Source organism: Neodiprion fabricii, chromosome 4, assembly GCF_021155785.1.
Source record: "Neodiprion fabricii isolate iyNeoFabr1 chromosome 4, iyNeoFabr1.1, whole genome shotgun sequence".
NCBI lineage: Eukaryota > Metazoa > Arthropoda > Insecta > Hymenoptera > Diprionidae > Neodiprion > Neodiprion fabricii.
Genome location: NC_060242.1, coordinates 7980825 through 7999404, shown reverse-complemented (window position 1 = coordinate 7999404; position 18580 = coordinate 7980825).

The following is an 18580-nucleotide window of genomic DNA, read 5'->3' as shown; positions in this document are numbered from 1 at the left end:
TAGTTGATTCGTCTTAAGACACAACTTTCAGTTTAACGAATCTAGAAATAAGCGGCTTGTTACCTTCACAATTTCAACGGAATGTTTATAATAATTTTCTCGGAAAAATAGAGTCGGTGGTTCGACTTATCACCGGAAGTGATTTTACTTGGAGCGGCTTTACTCGATTGTGAAAATTCACTGCGGCATGCTTAGCGGTAGAATAACGCCAGTGAAGGTCTATTTCGTGGTGCACAAGCATCAGCACAATAAACGATCCATGCGAACGTGTGTACAGCAATATCGTTGTGGTCACGGTCGAAGGATCCATTGTGTATACAGAATCCCTAAATGGAGCATCGTGTTTATAACCCCTTCGGTCATCTCTGTATGGGATGCCTCATACAAGGTTGAGAATCCTGGCGAGTGTCTTGAGCTGATTACGCGCCGAAGGGACGCCCAGTGTAAACGTTTACAAGCGAGCCTTGAATTTGAAAACGTTCAAGTTGAGATAACGGATAACGGAACGGGTGGCAAACAATTTAGGCTGATTCAGAAACCGACTTAGGAATGGCAAAGAACACGAGGCTGCTGGTTGAACGATAATATCGTGAAGGATTCTCAAATTTGGTTCAGCAGCAGTCGCTTAGAATCTCCCAAAAGCACCTCTGATGCAAGAACCTTGCGACAAGTAGATTAAAGTGGAAGCTACCGACATAAATTCACTTTCCAACTTGGAAACCACCAAAATAACAATGCACGTTCAAATGAGTATCAGCAACAATACTCTTCCTACAAAAAAAAAAAAAAAAAAAAAAAAAAATGGAATGTATTGAAATCAAAATTCTTACTACCAAATACGCAACTTCTTCGCAAAAATAATAAATTAACACCAAAGGCAATAGAATCAGGAACCAAATGAAGATAATCAACGTGCTTAACGTGGGTGAAGTGTGGATGGAATTTTGTTCAAAATTTACCGACATTTTTTACTACACTCAACACTATTTACAGTGGTTTCGATTATTCATTTATCCTACAGCTAAAACTTTCCAACTATTGCAATCACATTAACCAAAATTACAATCCATCTTTGTGGGTTCGAAACACTAGACTGGCGCATAGATAGGAAATGGAGCATATATGTATTAAATAGAAAGAAACAATGTAGCGACATAAAAAAATCGATTTACAATACAAAATATAAGCTACCTGAAAACATCAAAAATTTGTGATATTGAAAAATTCATAACTCTTTTTACGGAATTAACCCGCTAACAAAACTTATGCGAAGAGTTAGTACCTTCAAAGAACTATTCGAGAAAAAATTGGTGAGAGAAAAAAAAAATATATAATTCCCGAAAATCGGGGTTGAATTTTTTCGGATTATTTGACATTACGTTGAATAACTCCGGCGATTTTGTGTTGATCTTCCTGAAGTCATTCGTAATAGTTCCTTTATTTTCGGCGGTAGGATACAAAAATTCGGTATGCAATTCATCAAACCGTGTTAATCTATTTCGCAGTTTTTTATCAGAACTATCAGTTTTTCCCGAATCCAGATTATCCGAACAGCTCGGATCCAATGCTTCAAATTCGGGTATCTGGACTATTGGAATAGTTCGAGTACTCGATTACCTGGGTATCCAAACTATCCGAACTATTCGAAAAGGTGGAGCACTTGATTTATTCGGCAATTCAAATTATACGAATAATCCGATTAATCCGGTTTTCTGTGGGGGGTTTGAGTTAAAAAATTTGCGTTACAAGTATTACAGGTCAGCGTTAGTTATAACTACTACTACACGTATATTTTTCAAAATGTTTGTCAATACCCTAGAATTTTTTTACACAAAAGTGAAGCAAGAGTTGAATTCTGTACAGCAAAGTGGAAATAATTTTGGGCGAATTTGATAACTAACTCAGAATGTTATGAAACTTTTTTCGCAGAAAACAAAACTGTTCATTGACTTTCTTGAACATATTCTGTGAACGTAATTTAATTGCAAATTTCGAAAAAATTGTTCTGGATTTGCTGTCCATTTATAGATATTTATCAATCGAACGCATGAAAAACTGGAGGAAAGAATAAAGCTATTCCATAACTACGAATTAATGACGGAATCAAGTTTAACTTCATTCGAATTTCTGATCTTTCGTTGAATATTCCTTAATCCAGTCAAACAATCGTTTGGCCAGTTCTTAATTTTACTAATCGTGTTGATTCAAACTATTATTTCACAGCCAACAATTCAAGAATTATAATCTTCTGGAATGATAAAATCCACATAAGAGACTAAATAGATTAAACAATTTGTGAAAAAAGCAAATTCATTGTAATAAGAAAAATGTTCAGAAGATTTCAGTCTGATCCTTATAATTCGTTTCATTGAATTACCTTTACAATCGTGTCTTCAATGCTAAATGATATCATTGTACATCATACATCATACATCATCATGAATAGTATTAAAGTTCGAAACCAAAGTTTGGATGTTCGGATGTTCAGAAAGTGACGTCAACCAAATTTTTTTTTCTCTTGACGTCATCGATCTATAGTAATCGTCGACGACGAAAATCAGCTAGCCGAATTCCTCAGTCTGGAAACAACCGCGCAGTAGAGCGGACGTAAGAGAATCGCGCTCCGCGAATTTCGAGTGCCAGGTTCTCCTACCTTCTGGATCTTGCGCTCCAGGTCCGCTACCTGGTGAAACTCGACCTCCAGGACAAGCGCTCCGTAGTTCCTGGGCTCCAGGTCCTCCACCTGGTGGATCTCGACCTCCAGGACAAGTGCTCCGTAGTTTTGGCTGTTCAGGTCCTTGATTGTAACGTATAAAACTAGAACAAAAGGAAACCTAATTTTCCGCATAAAGGTGATAATGCATTAAACATTTTAGTACACAGGAGGATCGAGAAAAAGAATTGTAAAAAAACTTTGTGGATTTATAAATTGCGCAGTGGACACGATTGAATAGAATGCGCAACTAACGAAACGCGAGTTTAAGGATAATGTATGTCTAACAACTAGGTTTCTTTTTTTTCAAGGAACCGATGTCACTCCGTTGTAACATTCGAAGTATAAAACAATGGAGATATCATGATTAATATTTATTGAGACATTATCCAACGCTATAACATTTAATTCTCGGTACGAGGAATGGCGCCCATTCGATGTTGTAGATAAAATTCAAAGTAACAATTATTTTCTGAAAGTATTTTAATTATTTGCCAACTCTCGCTATCCAGGGATCAAAATATTAGTCAGAATACTCAAAAATCTACCGGTCTCACAGTAACTTAAAATATTTGAAAGAAATGAAACTTAACGACTCTGCGACTCCGTTTCTTTCCTACTTTGAGAATCAGCAGACGATGAATCTTACTCAACGTTGCGTTCTTCGGTAAGAAATATCTGCGTTGTGGTTTGCGCATTGCGTCGGTAAAACAGCACGCAGCGGAGATAATTTTGAGTAGAGTAATTGCAGCACTTAATAATACGGGAAAATGAATTGTTTTTATTCATTCTGCTGCATTATCGACGAACGTTTGCACTTACAATTTCAGATTCGTTAAGAGAATGTAATAGAAGTTGAAGTTGTTGACGTTATCATATCAAAACATGGGGAAAACCGACTATTTTCATATTTTTAATGACTTTGAAGGAGTTTTTGTTGCGGTTCACTAAATTTCAGACGTTTCTAAACTTGCGAGATAACCATTTTTTCCGAACATGCATCGTTACTGCAAAAATTTCGACACGTCGAAGAGTAAACAGAGCGTCAGAATTCCGCTGCACTGATATTTTTTTAATCAACGATTTGAAAGATGTTGCTCATCAAAGTCCAAGACCCGTATGCAAAATCAAAATATTTTATCAAGCTAGATGAATTTTAATTTTGAATGGATATCTACTTTTCAATATTCATTATCATGATATTGTACATGAGTACAAACTTACCGTTTTTATCTTATGTAAATATATCTGATTCTCAAAAGAATCCATCGAAAAAGAAGAAAATCTGTCCACCTTCAAGCACACGAAAGTCATGGCACTTCGAAATTTTTTAAATATCGCAAGTACACCGTCCCCTTTTTTATGGCAAGAGCACGCAAGCTCAAAATACTTAGCTTCAAATCTACCGTTTGATACCGTTGTATTATTTAAGGAATATTAACTGTGAATAAATTAACAAAAGATTCACATATTTTTCTTTTTAACATATGGTATTATCAACGTGGGTTAGTTTACTGAGACACATAGTGTAACAACTTGAATACGCCCGCCTAACTCAAAGTACAACTTGACTAATTTAGTAGGTAAGCCCGTAGGTGAAACCTTGGCCTTTGTGGTTACTTTGACGATTTCCGACTTCACAATTTCTCACTTTCACTCCTTTGACGGGGAACGAACCGTAAACACGTATCTGACCAGAGCAAATATGGAGTGTGCTTTTCGAAAAACTATGAACTATAAACGTCAATCAAATAATGAAGGGGAAAGGGTTATAAAAGAAACTTTTTCATCGATGAAATCATTCAATATTCAATTTTAATCCTTGTAATAAGAATAGGAATTCCGTTAGAATAGATTACTTTATAAATGAAATTGAATCACTGATACGTCAATTAATCCTCTTTTTCCTGCCTCAACAGATTCGCGCGCATACTCTAAATGCTCGTCACGTTATAATATGCATAACAGCGCTGTTCTTGGCTGCGTTAAATTCCACTCAAAATCAGCTATCTTTGTACGAGATAAAAGCGGTACGCTTGTATTCAAACTATCACAAGTTACTCGTGCGAAATCTCGCCAGAGCAATCGGTACAAAAATTTCGTAGCATTACCGTGAAGTATCCGCCTTCAATACTACGAAACTTTTACAGCAATCATTTTTGTGTATAGTCTCATTTTCCCGAAATATTTGTTTATTTCAATTAAAATGGCACACCATATAATATCTGGGTTATTTCTTCGTTTATTTATTCTGACGATTCGGCTTTTTATATTTCTCGTTTTAGAAAGAACCAACTCGCTTCACAATTTAATGCTAGTTCTCAGACAAAATACGTGGAAGCTAATATTTTAAGTAGAATGAGCTTCTTTTCTCAAATTTTCGTTATTCAATATCATCTTTGAATTATGTGCGGGATTTACTTCTGAATAAATTAAATTTATACTATTATTTTCAACATTTGACAGTCCAACATTGATTCGCTTTCGAGAAAAGCTGTCTCTTTTAACACCATTATGATGTATACCATCATTCACGTTATTATAATTATTTCGTATGTACGAGAACCCCGAGAACTCATGTCTCGAAAGGTAGGGTCTAATGCCCCATATTTCTTGTCGGATCTATTATAACCGGGCAAAAGGAAATTAATTGCCATACAAGGCACTGACCTTGTGGTAACCTTTGTTACCTGGCCTAGAGTATTTCTTGGAATGAGTCTGAGGGATTCTAAAAGAGATCAGAGAAGAGAGAAGCCACGACTTTTTGACCAAATCTCAAAAATTGACATCAACATTATGTACTAAGTGATGTACTACTTGAATAAAAGCTCTTAAAATCTAGAAAGGCACGAAATTTGATAAACGTCAAGATTCATCGCCTTCTTTCACTGTTTTAAAGAGGTCCAAAGCGAGTTTTTGCATCGCTACATCTTGAAAGAATTTGCATCGCGAAACCGTCTTTAAACTGTGCAAGTATTATCGTATGCAGCGTTGAAAGATTCATGATGTGTCTTTAATGGAGCGTCGAATATCTCGGAGAATTGCTGCACTTTGCGGTGTTCATGAATTCAGTTAGAGTGTTCGAAGTAAGAATGTCGCCGCGTTTTGTTGAGCATAAAAGTGTGAAAAAGCGGTGCAGGACAAGTCGTGAAATTATTCGACCGTAAAGCTCTCCGAAGGTTTGAACCGACAAATTAGTCCTGGACGGGATTCTCGGAGTTTACGGATTTTACGAGACGCACTAGCATAATTTCAGCGGACATTAGTGTTTACAAGCGATTTCAAATAATTTTGAGCGATTTCAACTAATTTATAGTGATTTATAGTAATTACAAGCGATATTAAAGTGACTGCATTTCAAAGTGGTTTGCGGTTTCACGAGATTTCAAGTAACTTTGAGGGATTTCAACTGATTTCTAGTGATTACAAGCGATATTAAAGTGACTGCATTTCAATGTCGTTTGTGATTTCAACAAGTGAATACACGTGCGATTTCAAGGGATCTCGTTGGATTTCGTGCGATTATAAGGGATTTCAACTGATTTTCAGCGATTTCAAAGTGACTGCTTTCCGAAGTGGTTTGTGACTTCACCAAATGAATATATGTGCGATTTCACGCGATTTTAAGGGATTTCAGGCGATTTCTAGTGCTTTCAAGCGATTTTAAAATGACAGCTTTCTGTGATGGTTCGATATTTCAACAAGTGAATACCTTCTTACGGATACCTAATTATTTCTATTTTTCGTTAGCCATAATATATTCGCGTGTTTTCAAGAAACAAGTGTTCGTCTTACTAGATTGCAATTTACTGAATTACAAGAGCAAACATGATCATGAGAGGTTGAGTTCCAGTAAAGTAGAACGGTAGTAATTATGAGCTTTCTTGGTAAAACCAATTAAGGTGTATACTGCATAGTTATAGAGGGAGCTGCAAGCAGCAAACGCGATAATCTAACGAAGCGTATTATTCAAATATCTGGGATTTAACAGAGCGATAAATAGCGCCGCCCGCACGATTGTAGTTGCGATAAATGGAATGATGTACAGCTGAATGCATCAAATCGCTACAAGTATCGGTTTCATTGGATACGGCATGTCGATCAATTTCAGAGCGCAAACGCTTCCTCCTACACAATGTAGTAATTGAGCCCCTTTCTTCCGGGAATCGACTTGTTACACAGTAGTTAAACAACACGTATTTTTCGACATGTGAATAAAACGCTTGCAGGGAACATTGACCTGTTTTCAATTTCGAAGAGAATCTCTATAATTAGAAATAAAAAGAATGAAACTTTTCGTTGGAAGTAAATGTAGATCAAATTCTTCACCGAATACTTACACAAAAATTTCTGGTACGTACCTTCACACTTTTCAAACTTTCCCTCTAAATGAAAATATTAAAACTTAACGAGGGAATGTTATCAGAGATTTATTTTCGTGGACATAAAACTACAGTTAATTGGATCGTAGACAAGAATATTGACTTGGGATAATTTTCATGAATAATCAAAGATCGTGTTTTCACGTTTACAAAAATTTTTACAGCATCAATATGCTTTTAAAATTATTTTAAAAACTGATATCTGACCATTTGCGAGTAAGCCTAATGTGTAGATATACAAAGAAAACATTTCGAATGTCTAAGAGCAAAAATTAAAAAATAAATGTCATAAATCTGCTTCAAGTTATATTCACTAATCGATTATCTTTACGAACTTGGAAAAACAAGAAAATTATAACGCGGTATAAAAATTTGAACGAATATCGTTCCGCTGATCCGTAATTCGGAGAGGAATTCTTATTTCTTGTATAAAAAATGTGGCATACCGTTAACAGGAAATGTACGACGATTGCCGAAATAAATGTAAAAAAAAAAACAAAAATTATACCTCCCATCCCATCGAATCCCATACGACGGAGACGGAAACGTTCCGAATACTAATCCGCTACAGCGCAACGATTTTCCGTGAGTGAAAATTCTCCGGCGAATTCTTCTTTCTGTTTTTTTTTTTTTTTTTTATCTTTTTCTTTATTTCTTACCCTGCGTAGTTTTTTACGTCTCTGATAACACGCGTACGCCTCGATTTTCGTAAAATAAAAGAAAGGAGAGGGAAGAAAGAGGAAGAAATCTGCTACTCCCTAGCTTATACGTTCGGAAGCACCGGACTACCCCATTTTCTAGACCCATACTACAAATGTTGCCAAATATTTTCCTTTTTCTATTAGCCATTGACGGTTATTACCTTCGTTCTCCCGCCTCACTTTTCTACCAGCACCCCTCACCCCTCGCGACTCTCTCGCCAAGGCTTCTCTCTCGTTCTCTTTCTCTCTCTTTCTCTTTTTTTCTTATTTCTCAACCGCTCTCCTCCCTTCCCTCGCTCCCTTACCTTATCTTGGCCGATTCGTTCTTTTTATCAACGACTTCCCACGAACAAGGAATTTCTTCCTTGTTCTCAGAACTGAGGATAATTAATTGAACTAACCAAAAGAAATCACATAAACGACCATCGCTCTTTTGTATACATACAACTGCAATGCAGGCTTTTCATCATCGATTATACGGCTTCCAAGTTGTCATCGTCTCTTTCTCCGGAAGCAAATTAGTCTTCTATCATCCAAGCTTTGCTGTAACCATTGCGATTAGTCTGTTTCAAATCTTTGTATCGTCAGATATATTTCAAAATTTTATTTAGATTCCCATCCACGATTTTAATTTCACATCAATTGCTGCGACATCGAATAAACCTCAGCAACTTTCCGTTTGTCAGGAAAATTCAGACGATTTCAATAACGTGACCGGAATAGGATCCCTCTGTTTTTTAACTCGAAAATTGAGCTCAAGTAACGCGTTTAAAAACAATAACAAGAAATAACAAAAAAAACTTTCACCATTCCACACGGCGTGCGTACCAAAAAGTGTAAGTATAGAATACCCTGGGGGATGAGAATGGGTCGAAATTCATCCCGTTGTTGGGGTGAAATCGGTATGCGTTGAAGGTAGGCGCCATTATCCGCGGGGGGATGATTTCACGTCTTAACGAAACGACCAAGGGACAGCGGCTTGGTGTATACACCTACGTATATCTGTGTATGTGCATAGCTATACAGGTTATACGGGTCGTTAAACGACAGAACCAGATTACTTTTCTTCTCCGCACGGTATAGTGGAAAATATTGTCTTTGGCTGACATGAGGGCTGGCTCAATATTAGAAACGAGGAGACAGGAGCCACTGCGAATGGCATAACTCTCGAGCGAATCGGCGATAAAACGCAGGAGTGGTAAGGACAGAGTCCTTCAAATCCTGTGTGTCCCTACATCCCTTTCCTAGAAGTTTCCTTGTATCGCGGCGACGCGATGGATGGAAGGATAGAAGGATGGATATCGGTCAGTTGACTGTCTAAAGGACTACGTCAGATTTTCCGGAGGCTGCAAATTTTCGTTCGTCTGCGACGTAATAACATGTTGCAGGGTGTGGAAGACTGGGAATTATATATTACCAAATATAAAAACTCTGCGTGGCATAGTTCTCGAGAACGGAGTTATTCAGTTTTGTATTTTTGCGAAACCTCAATTTCACAGTCAATTTTTGCACTACTAAATTTTGGAAATGCCATAAAAGAAGTCTTCGTGAAAATATAACAGTAATGATGAATAATAGTAGTATTTTGAACCTCACTGTCGAAACTATTTTTCAAGCCATGTTTGTAAACGAATATGTGTCGTATTCGGCGATATAATTAATGGTCAAACTTCGAATTGCTGCTCTTTGTGCTTCAAAGGGAGCTACAGAATCATTTAAAAGTTTTGATGAGAAAAATTGCGACCTAAGGGGGTTTCTGAAGAATACCGTCGTTCAACATTATTTGAACCTATATCTTGTATTCTTAGAAACTTGTGAAACGTAATTATCAATTCGATCTGAGTTAAATCGATCGGACTCTCTGAATGAAAAATTTGTAAAAATGACAGAAGTGTTTGAACAATCTCAACTAATAGTGAACATAAATAAAACAACATTTCTGATGTATAGTAGAAATGAATCTGAATAAATTTGCCTAACACAAGTCAAAATATCAACGATCTGAGAAACGATTTTATAATTATAACGTTCAAGATGCGAAAAATCTGTTATATTTTTAATCGATTCTAATGCTTTGGACGCATTTGATCCAAAATATGATTGATACCAAACATCTGTTCGACCATACTTACACAAATCTATGTTCATATACTCTGGTGCTAATTGTTTGCATAAATTTGAAGATTCATCAACATGTCCCCGTAAAGTGTATAAGTGTGCGACTTCGACTGTATCATTTGATGTGAGTAGACTTTAAACCAGCTGCTTTAGGCTGGCCGTGAAAAAGTCCTAGAACTTCCCATTTTCAAACTACAGATTCCAAGTTCACAGGAAAAAAATATCAATATCCAATTCGATTTTCGAATTATAAACTCAGATTAGGGATTGACGATTTAAAAACCCTCAAGAAGCATAATACATTAAATATTTCCATATTTTGTTTTTTATTTTTTTATTTTGAACCACTATAATGGATCCATAATTACAAATTTTGGAAGTCAGACATTGGATTCGTTATCAGTGACGCAAAAAACCGAACGGTACCAATTTTCATTCGAATCCATCCATCCATTCTTAAGATGTCATTTGTATTTTATTTTTTGGACGTTGTCATTCATATAATTCAAAAAGTAGTGAAACGATTAAAAAAAAAATCTAATCGATTCTAAGCTTGGAAAACCCGCGTTGATTGAGACCAAAATCATTAAAATCCGGTAAGTCGTTCTCGAGATATCTTCGGACGAGAAATTGGTCAAATACATACACACAGGGGTACCCACATCTGAAAATGTTTGGAGGTGATTCTCTAAACTTTAAAACGTGAAGTTCTACGGAAAACTCAACTTCTCATTATCGGGGTGATTACAAAAACTACCTTTATTCTCTGAAAACAGAGAAACGAGAAGTTACAGGTCTTGGTGTCAAAATTGACTAAAATTGAACAGTGCGAACTATCGTAGAACAATTTTGGATTGGATAAAAGTGTTAGATTGACACCAAATTACAGTCTGTAAAAGTGGGCATCGCATACTTCATGCTATATATACCTGTTTCCAACGCCTGTCTAATTACCCCCTCAATTTCTGAGCCCTATCTAACCTCCAAATTTTAACACCGCCTCCGATTCTACAAAAATTCGTTACAATTTATAAGTTCCTTCGGCAATCACCGCGAGCTGCACAACTCGTGGAAGGATCGTTATAGCCCAGGTGATGGTGCCTCGAGGGCTTGAGGATTAACAATATAAACCCCCCTAAAATGAAGGTTTAAAAGTTGTGGAAGTGGGCTGGGGGCGCGGACGGCGCCAACGAACGACAGAAAACCGGACGCGACTGGTCAGAGCAAGCTACTCCCTTATCTGAAGGATCCTCGGGAAAATTGAGTAGTCTGCGGGTCGTCGAGCGAATCGAATGAACCTCGAGCCACGCGTTTGTTTCCGATTTCTGTTTACCGAGATTGCCAAAGCCAGACGAGAAGAGACACTTCCGCTATCGCCGATCGGAAACTTCGGGAGCTGTTTTCGTTTGCACTAAAGTTACATCCAATTCGGGCCGATTTGGATCCACAGCTCGTTCGCGGCGGTATAAACCCGCCCACATCCGCCTATCTGGCAGTAATTTTATTAGCTTTCGGTGAGTGCTAAGCGAGATCAAAACTGTCGATTTATGTAAATAAAACAACTCGAAAACTGGTGGAAGATTCAATGAAAGTCGTTTATTTTAGTCGTTACAGAGACTGGGGCATATATCCCATGGAGACTAGAGTTCAGGAGTACAATTTTGCTACTTTTGATCCGACGTAAAAAATCCGTTACAATAAGACTTGCCCTGGTTGACGCTGAACGGCGCTGATATCGCAAAGATCCAACGAGTGGTGGGGAAACTAGAGAGAGACGGATATGTGCATTCTTATCAGGATTCGTGGAAAATTTATAACAGGCTTGTGAGGTTATGTTAATTTTCAACCTCAATATATTTTTTTAATAAGGATCCGCAATTGAAAAGTGTTATATTTTTGCTTTCTTTGCTAAGTGATATACAATCAATTTAATTTCCTACCTTAATACAATGACGATAATTAACACTTTTATCTAAAACAATTGACACGGATAGGCGTTCTTCGAACGCCTTATCCGAACGATATTCACTTCCATGTGAGGAGAAATTTCACTTCGGTCGCGATCGATGTTTATGTATATACTAGCTGGCCCTCTCGACTTCATCCACATTCAAATTTAACGACCTAACCTAGAAACGAACCTAATCTAACCTTGGATTAAAGAAATTAATAATCAAACCATCGCCTCGACAATACAAATATATTGTATGAACACAACCTCAATCGGCTAAGTCCCGCAAAAGTTACTCGGTAACTAACAGATGCACAAAAGAATTATACCATTCTTACCAACTTTACTTTGGAACTTTACGATCACAGCGCTGCTTTGGATGAAATCCAAAACTCATAAATGATAAATTTTCGAGGACGAATTTTCCGTCTGCTCCCTCACAGAGGCTGGACTCTTTTACTCAAGTCTCCATGATATATCCCTTGGCGTCACACAGCAGCCATATTAATTTGGTAGGTCGATACGGAGATCCAGCCGAGCAAAGTGAGATTTAACAAAAGCACAGTGCAGGTTTTTTCAAATTCATTTTCACCTATGAATCACTACGACTGCTCGGGGCTTGTGGATGGCTCCAAGGATTGTGGCTTCTCTGCTACCGGGACAATAAAGCAAGCCCCGAATATTCAAGAATAATTATTATCCATTTGCTTTACGGGTAACCGCGTGTAATTAAGGTACATGTGGCACGTAGTTTGTAGTGTCACATTCTCCCTGAGCGACTCCAGTTCACTGTACATATGTATACCAGTTAGAGTCCTACTTTAGTACGGAGTAAGCCATTTAAGGATTGTTGTGTCTTCTGCACCGACTAATTGTCAGAAACCAAACTTAACATCTCAGGTTTTGTTTGCAGCAACGTACATAGTAAGGATTCTAATTGTCAGTTAGATCTTCGGCGGTTGAAGATCCATTCCCACTGGCAGTTTCTTCTATACAATCGAAAATGGGCACAGAGATAACATTTTTACAACTGATGACTCTTGCTTGTATCAAAAAGTTAGCTATTAAACTGGACATTTAATAAATTGTAATCATATCGAAATACCACAATTGAAACTTGCAAGGAAACGGTCAGACTTCCGGAGTATCAGATTGTAGAAAATTTGCAGTTTACACTTTACTATGAGTCTGAAATAATAATGTATTTGTTGACAGTCTTTTTAAGACAGAGAGTTTCATTACTAAATAGACAACAAAGAAAATTAATAACTCAGGCAAAAATGCACAACAGGTTTTGTTTAGTAGGGCATTTCACTCAATAAACTACAATACAATTGATTTCAATTACGATGAAAACTGGCTTAAAGCGTGAAACTACACAGTAAAATCTTTATATTTTGGGGCAATGAAACACTCCTAAAATTTTCAGCAGAATCCTTGATCCGGAAGTCTGATACTCTCATTCTGAGTGAAGTTTACGCCTCAAAAAGTATGGATTATCGAGTTTCCCTCCAAAATTCGAGGTCTTCATAAGACTTCGAAAAATTTCTAAATATTTCAAGCTCCTCGAACAATAATTTTGTCAGATTTCAAAGCTTTCGTGAAATTTTATGCGATCTGCATATTATTTATAGAAGCAAGGTCTTGTCCAATCGATTGTCGACAGAGTGCGCACGAATCCAAAAAATTTTGGGTTACTTCAAGTCATCTCGTCTCCCTTGAAATCAATTCATACGACCTCAACTGACCTTGCGTATGCTTGAAGTGACCTCCGGGAAATCAACATGACTTTAGCTCGCTTCAGCTAGTCTGACAATGAAGTGACTTTGAGTCATTTTGACTTTGAGACCTCTAGTGACTTAAAGCTACTTAAATTAAGGCGGAACCATCACGAAGGGGCGAATTCTACGGGCATCACAGTGGAACTGAAGTATCATTTGAACCGATTTAAACATCGAAGAAAGTTGAATAGTAGGTACTTAATAATTTAGTTACTCGCTTTTTCTATAAAGAAAACTCGTTTGAAACTCAAACCATACGATTTTTACACAAATCACGCAACTTGATCTCACTTTTGAGCGTGGAAATTAAATATCTTTTTGTACCAACCACGCTCTGATGGTTTTCTAAAAAATTTGGAATCCTTGTAAAATACACAATGTGAACCTTGTTTTTGGCGATACCTAGTGTCAAAAATCTTTCCCGTTATTCGACATAATTCAACCAAGACTTGTTCGTCTATTCACTGCATTGGATCCTGCGTTAAAATTTCAATTTCAAAATTCTTTTTTCGTATTGTAACGTTCTTGCATTACGGAATGAAATATGGGGTATAAAACGTTTTATTATTAATACGCGTTGCTATATTGCAGTTATAAATTGGACTGTTATCACAACAATGTTGGTCGACGCAGCTGCCTCACTCTTCTTTTAACACATAAAAGCTTTTACGCCGTGTTTTATCTATGGCGAATACTAGATCGGAAAGACGGTTCAAACCGGTGATTTTACTCTTCATTATTATTCAGTCAACGAATCGGTCTGAAATATTTGCACAGATGTAAAAATACAATCATCCAGTTCCACTTTCTTCAAACATCACAAATGATTCACAAGAACGTCAAGTAAATTAAAGGCTTCGTCATCAAGTATCAACCGTAGGACTAATTCATCAGTTAGGAACGAACAAGCCGCCGTAAAGCAACTCAGCTCCTTCGGTTCACCCGGGATTATACAATGACTCCCGCTGTGCAGACATGCCATTAAACGGTACTTACACATGACACACGCGAATTACTACAGTCTACAGAGCGAAAAGTCGGCAGAATTCGCTTGTTCGAAATTCAAGACACGGTTGCCATAAACGCGGCTCGTTTCAGTCATTAATAAGGTCTCCGCAGGTCAGCTCTTATGTACCAACCCACGCCGCGCGCAGACTAACACAGACCGTGTGTCTAGAGTGGTATAAGGACTCGTACACGCCGATATACGATCTTCCAGCACGTACAAGGAATTATGAAAGGTCGAACAAATTTTCGTCCTTCTTTATCCGTGAAATGTATGAAATTACGTTCGAAAAAGTTGAAATTGAGAAGCGGACTGCGCGTTGTCGTGTGACCGATTCAAGAGTGCTTGAAATAATCGGGATAACTTTTTATTCCAACTTTGAATCGATTTCAAACTTTTCGTAAAAGAATCGTGCTATTGTCAGGCAATGCGTTCTGGACAGTTAGGACCTAATAAATATCGTACATATTTTACATCAATTTATTTCGCTGCGAGATGAGCTTTTAGGTTATGTTCTGCAAATTATTCTGTTATTAATTCGTGTAATAATTCATCGGTTCTGGCTGACCAAACCTTACTTTCTAACATCGGAACGATAATATTAGAAAAAAAAAAATTCAAGTTAAATCGATCTCTTACAAAAAAAACTAAATAAAAAATCGTTTTAATTATCTTACGAAAACTTTCAAATCGATCACACAATCCCGTAGAGAAATGCTCATCATCCTCATACATGGAATGAAAAAAAAAATTACTTTCACCAATGGTACATGTATGCTACTTCGGCAGGTGTGAAAAATAAAAGTTAGTACATTTTGTTTTAATTTTAGTATTTATTTTTTTCTCTCAGTTTTTGCATTTACGCTAGAAACATGAAGTGTCTTGTTGTCGAGCACATTTCAAACTTCCCGTGATAACTCGGCGTTCAATGACGGCGATTGATCGGACTTGATATTTTCCAGGATCGGATATTTTCCGGGATACTGTGTGACGGCTGTACTGCTGATCGTTCCGTCTCCTTCTGCTTCTCCTTCTCTTTCTTCTCCTCCTGATCCGCCTTCGCATTTCCTCCGGAGGTCTGTGCGGCGCCTGCAGCCCCTTTCATCCGCAGTGCAGTTTCTCCTGCGACCGCGTCACAGATTACAAAGACAAATCGTTCCCAGGCGATGTCCGCTGGGCAAAACATGCAGGACCTTATCCTCGAGGACCACCTCTTCACGTTCACCCCACCACGCCCCTCCCCCGCCTCCTCCTCCTCCTTCTCATACAGGCTGCACCTAGATACGCAGCTGAGAATTCCTGACTCGCCGGTGCTCGCCGACCCTTTTTAACGCGAGAAGAAGCTTCCGCAAACTGAAGGAAAGTTCGTTCCTTCCGGTCATGGTTGGACGACCCTTCGTTGAACCTGCAGGATTCCTATAATAATTTTCGTATTAAATAAAATTTGACTCCGTTATTCGTTTAACGACGAATGTTAGACGTGCGCTTGCGTTTACTAAGTTTTTAACAACTTCCGTGTCGAACCGTTTTCTTATTTCAGCCTAACCGCAACTGCGGAAATGACGAAGCTGTGAAAATAAACTTTGTTTGGATTTGAAAAAAGTTTGAAAAAGCAATTAATTACTTTGCCGTCTTTCCGTTTTCTTTTCTTTTTTTTTTTTTCTTTTTTTAACTTTTCTCTGTAAACGCCTACAAAAATAAAGGTGAAAAATTGTATCTAATGGTTTGAAATCTTCGTAATATATTTTCGACCAACATAAGTAATGTTTAATAACAACACTGTACGAGTAATACTGATTAAATTATGTTTTTTCGATTTTCCGTATTACTAGTCAAGACATTTAAATCGATTGTTAGAGGACACATTTGCGGCAAAAGGATCAATAGCCACAATTTTCAAGCTTCGATCGATGTGTCGACTGATTACTATTATAACTTTCTGAAAATTTCACTAGACTTCAACATAAAGTGTGCAATGAAAATAACGTAATTCTTTATCCCCATGTTTTATCGAACGAAGAGTAAAACTGACTTGAAATTTCGCGAGTTGCCAAAATACAGCTTACGCGTGTTTGCGAGTTTTCCAAAAAAAAAAATTCACATCTTTCGCGCACGTTCAAGCCCCTGAAGTACAAATGAGATGTCGGAAAAAATTTCGAAATCATCTAGAATTACCGTCAGTATGGGTGAGAAACGTTCTCTATTTCCCTGAATTTTGCACGTCGTCGAAAGAGAAGGAAAAAAAATGAAGAAAAAAAAAAAAAACAATGTTCACTTTACTCTATCTCACGCGTTTCACTGATGCAATAAATCCTCGATCGAATTCCGTGTATAGGTATTACTGCGGATAGAAAGCATACTTAGGGGGGAAAAAAAAGGGGGATGGAGAAAAGGCGAGAGAAAAGGGCACCTTTTTAAAATTTCTTTTTCCCTCTTTCTAAAATTATCAGCCACTACGAATCCTCCCGCTTTTCACTTGGATCCGTCGACCCGTCGGTCCCTCCACGCACACATGCACACGCATGTGCTTTACTGACGTGATACACACACGCGCGTACCTACACTCGTCACCGCGTGAAGAAACTGGCTATAAAAGTGAACAGTTTTTATTGAATTCTCTGCAGGTTTTTTATGGGCACCCACCGGTTTAGCCTTGTATTCATTCACGCAGCTACCTTCGGACAGCTTTTCACTCGTAAAGCGCCGTGGAAGACCTCGAAAAAGTGTAAAAGCACAGCTTTCACGGTATCTAAAACCGAATACGATTCCGCTTCTCGCTGACACCTTTTGTGATATACAAATTCGTATTTACGACACGTTAAAACCCGGCCAGTCAAGTTACGAGTGTATTATCATTAACAACGGTATGACAATCTTTGACAAAATATTACCGATTGCACAAATCAAGCACGTGATGTTCACATCCTGATTACTGTTTTTAAAGACGTTTGTTAAATGTGTTCAGAATTCTATCCAGCAGGTTGAATCGCGTTTCATTCATCACTGTGAGAAAAACACGGTGCGGATTTCTTAAAAGGACCAACGACCTTCAAAAAATTAACGTATTCAAAGATCGATTCATTTCTTAATCAAAGTTCAATTGGAATGAAAAAATTATTGGACAAAAATTTCTTTAGCTATCGAAAACTTTACACAGAGTTAGTCCTGGTCCTATTCGTCCTTTCGACGTCCCATATCTTTCGGTGAACCTTTTCTCACCTTTCACAGATAAAATAATAAAAATTTTGCGAGTAGTTATGATCGTGTTTCCAAATTTTCAATCTAAAAAAAATCACCCATTTGGAAATAATTTTGGACGATTCTTTTTTCGAATACCTCGTATCGACATGATAAGGATTACTATTCTCAAGGAAATTATCCATAAGTAAAGTTAAATCAGACAATTTGTGTTTATGGCAACATTTTTTTTTTCCAAAAATTTGTAACTAGTGAAATATCGCAAAATTTACTAATTGACAATTATCTCCTTTTACAATGGAGTGGCGAAATGCGAATGGCCTAGGGTGAAAGAACTCACTAATCCATTTCTGATTTTACAAGAAATATAAATAGTCTCGGAACTATAATCTTGTATTCTTGCTTCTGCCTTCCTTCACACTCCGAATTGCACATCTAGCTCGACATTTCTCCTTTAACTTAAGAACAGCATATCTTTTTTCAATAAAGTAATACGGAAAATTTTCAAGGAAACAGTGAGGTTTCGTATTTTTTCCGTAACAATTTTCACCACAATGCTAGAAGAAATTATTAATCTATTTTTTTAATCGTATATTTCCATAATTATTGCAATTTTCGGAGCAATATGACCGTTTGTAAAATGTTGTTGTTAAAAACAGTGTTTTTAATAATTGTTTCTTGCTGCATATTTCATGTCGAAAAGAGAATAAATTTCGTTTCAAACGCGTGT